The 4,148-nt window shown below is 38.1% G+C and overlaps 1 pseudogene across 1 annotated transcript; it reads left to right on the forward strand.

Moving 5' to 3' along the window:
* Positions 1-2,741: 2,741 nt before the first annotated feature.
* Positions 2,742-3,719, forward strand: LOC307118625 (trace amine-associated receptor 13c-like; annotated as a pseudogene). The gene has a single exon. The product of its transcript is annotated as a trace amine-associated receptor 13c-like (transcript).
* Positions 3,720-4,148: the final 429 nt, after the last annotated feature.

A 4,148-nucleotide genomic window follows, 5' to 3' on the forward strand; every position in this document is an offset into this window, starting at 1 on the left:
GGCTAGCCCCGTGTCTTTCCCTTGACAGAGCCCGCTCTGTCGTCTCTGGTGGTGTTCTTTCCCCCCTGGAACCAGGTTGGAACCACCCCAGAGGCTGCCATATGTTGTCACTACCCAGATAGGTTAGTCCGTATGAGTATTTTCCACCCCTCCTCCTCCGGTGGACATGGCTCCGCAGCGTACCATCTCCCGAGACGGGCACGCTTTCCCAGCGTTATCCAATAGTCACGCTGAGTGGGTCTTGCAGAAACAGCAGTGTCGGACCTCCCTGCTTAAGCCCTGACTGCTGCTCCAACTAGGAGCACCGAGTGAGCTTGAGCAGGGCGCTGGAAGGGCCAGCACCCTGGTGTTTTTGTAGGGATCCCAATTCGTTGGTCAGTTCCGACGTACGTCGAACGTGACCGACTGAAAGGGAACGTCTCGGTTACGTATGTAACCCCCGTTCCCTGAAGGAGGGAACGGAAACGTACGTCCCGTCGCCAGGTGCTGTGTTTCAGCTGCAGGCCCAAGTTACATCTCGGCTCCTCAGTTGTAAAAGCGGGTATGCGTTGTTCACGTCCGTGTTTTATACCCGCGCTGCGGGGCGGTGCGTGAACCGCATGCCAATGTTTATTGGCTCGTTTCTATACACTCGAAGTAGATTGGTCTCTGAAAATAGATCCCAATTCGTCGGTCAGTTCCGATGTACGTCTCCGTTCCCTCCTTCAGGGAACGAGGGTTACATACGTAACCGAGACGTTTTTGAAGCTCCGAAAACCACATCCATTCATCATAAAAGTAATCCATACAGTTCCAGGGGGTTAATAAAGGCCTTCTGAAGCCAATCAATGTTTTTGTAAGAAAAATATCCAAATTTATACATTTATAAACTATAATTACTGGCTTCCGGTAGCGGCCATATGCGAGTCTAGTTCCGGAGAAGAGTGACCGCTGACCAGTGTTAATTTCGTTGACAAATAATTTTCGTCAACAACCTTTTTTCACTGACGAAAACAAGATGATAACTAAATAAAAACTAGTGCTGGATGACAAAAACTATAACGAAAATCAACTGTCATTTTCGTCAACAAATAAAAACGAGACGAAAATGTTAGGGAGGGTTACTGAGGGTTATGGGGTCAGAACTGATATCCTGTGTAACAGATGCGCACATTTGATTTGAACAGATCTAACCGCTGGAGAACACGACGCTGTTGCGCTTCTACAGGCTCACACACCCCCAATCCAGCGCTCCAGAGCGGCTCACAATCAATGAATATCACACATTTATGCCAGGCAATTGTTTATGAACTAATGCTGATGAATAATGACAATGTTTACTTTACAATGTTTATATAGTAATGTGTTTTAGACGGTTGTAACAATGCATATTTTATCTCCTCATCTGAACATGAATGAGCTCCTGCAACTACAATAGTAAGGCGAGATTTCAAAATAAGAGTCCTGGTGTATTTCCAGCTTGTTTATAATTAAAAGTCACGCATTATATATTCCTTTTTGCTTACACAATAAACTGTATTTAATTTCATTCCCATTTAATTCATAGTCAGGAGGAAAGACCAGTATTTGACACATATTAAATAAAGTATCAGGGTTATATTAGTTCACTAAAACCATTAAAAAAATCTTTGTTACTTGAAATTAAATAAATGTTAACTGAAATTAAAAAAAGAAATAAACAAACTTATTTGAAGCTTTAGCTTAACATGATATACTAACTAAAACAGAAATACAAAGTTATAAAAACAAACAAAAAAGTGAATTGAGCTCTCTTTCGTGTATTTTTAATGTCAAAAACAAAATGTTGTCAAAATGTCAGTTCAAGTGACAGTCGGTTATGTAATACTTAAATGCTTAAGTATTACAATTTAACTAAACTCATTAGATTTTAGGAGACTAAATCTACTGTAGATTTAGTCGACTAAAATCTTATAATATTTAGTCGACTAAAACTAGACTAAAACTAAAAACAATTCAGGTGACTAAAATATGACTAAAACTAAATGGCATTTTAGTCAAAAGACTACGACTAAAACTAAATCAAAATATGCTGTCAAAATTAACACTGCCGCTGACCCGACGTATAACATATTGAGGATAGCGGAAGCTCAGAGGATACAGCAAAACAAAATACCGGTCACAAATTAGAAGTCTAAAACGAGAATTTTTAAAGAGAAATGTTGGAGGAACATAAGTTTGTTACCCAGCCCTTTTTGTTTGAACCACAAGCTTGCGCTGCTCCTACATTCCACGTCATGTGTCGAGTTATATCTGATGATGAAATAGTAAGAAATTTACTTGATCATCTTTTGCCTGAAATGCTCTGACAAATATACTAAAAATACACAAATTAATATGGCAGAATATTGAGTTATTGAGTTTTTTAAAAATGCGTTAATATGAAAAATTTCACAAATGGCACTTTTGATAACTGCCAAGTTTGGTTTAAATATATTCACTGTGCCCACTTGTAGAAAATTCGAATTTAGTTTTAAGTTTCTAATTTAGAAACGAAAGAAAGAAATTAAATACACACACACACACACACACACACACACACACACACACACACACACACACACACACACACACACACACACACACACACACACACACACACACACACACACACACACACACACACACACACACACACACACACACACACACACACACACACACATATACATACACCAGAGTGGGCGGTAGATGGGTTGGTCGGTCTGATCCCAACATTATAAATGAAAGGACAGTAAGGAGAGCAGAACAAACTCCTAACAGGAGGAGACTCACTCATGGCCTATGAGACAGAGGATCATGAGACTCAATACTGCTTTCCTGCCATCAACACATCATGTACCAAGGGAAAACGCTCCAGTCATGAATACAATATCATGTATGTGTTTTTTTCATTGCTGTCAGCATTGACTGTGTTTTTGAACCTGCTGGTGATCATCTCTATCTCTCACTTCAAGAAGCTTCACACTCCAACCAACCTGATTATTCTCTCTCTGGCTGTGGCCGACCTGCTTATTGGACTTATTGTGATGCCTATAGAGGCCACCAGGCTAATAGAAACATGCTGGTATTTTGGTGACACTTTCTGCAGACTGTTTTTAATAATCATGGGACTTCTCTTCTCAGCATCTCTCAGTAATTTAGTTTTAATTGCTGTTGATCGATATGTGGCTGTGTGTCACCCTTTACTGTACCCACAGAAAATAACCACAACTAAAACATTAGTTATTGTCTGTCTTTTCTGGGTTTGCTCTTTAGCGTATAACACTGCGATAGTTATTAGTGTCTCACGCAAAAAGTATGCATGTTATGGAGAATGTACAATTAGAATTACTTTTGACTGGTCAGTCACTGATCTGTTCTTGTCTTTCTTGTTACCTTGCACCCTGATCATAACTTTATATTTGAGGATATTTTATGTTGCACATCAGCAAGTGAGAATTATAAACTCTCTAATGAAGAGTGGTAAACGTGTAACTGAAGGTTCAGTGAGGAGGAAATCTGAGAGTAAAGCTGCTCTGACATTAGGAATCATTGTGACAGCTTATCTAGTTTGCTGGATTCCTTTCTTCATTTTGTCCCTAACAGAAAACACAGGAATGGCTTCTTCCACAGCCTATATTCTATTATGGATTTTGTATATTAACTCAGGTCTGAATCCTCTTATCTATGCTTTCTTTTATCCCTGGTTTAAAATGTAAGTTAAACACATCTTGACTCTTAAAATATTCCAGTCAACATAATATATTTTTTACTTGACCATAATAATGAACAGGAATTACTACTATGAATTTCTCCTCAATGGGTTTATTATTATTAATGGAATAAATTGAATAAATTCTATGATTATTGGAACTTGCGAGCTAAACAGACATTTTTTTATCCTAAGTCTTGCATACAAAGACTATTCACTCCTATAATTATTACTTAAATGTAGAAAATAGATCAATATTAAGATCTGCTTTGAGCGATATTTTTATAGCACAAAAGTTATTATTGAATCAATTAGTAAATGATATCCATTAATTTGTTGTGAAATATATACATGTACAATCTATGAAATGTTTTTTTCTTCTGTAGAAAACCTTTAAGCTCAATGTAATGTATTTAATTTGGTATATGAAAACATT

Source organism: Gobio gobio, assembly GCF_949357685.1.
Source record: "Gobio gobio genome assembly, chromosome: 22".
Classification (NCBI taxonomy): Eukaryota; Metazoa; Chordata; class Actinopteri; order Cypriniformes; family Gobionidae; genus Gobio; species Gobio gobio.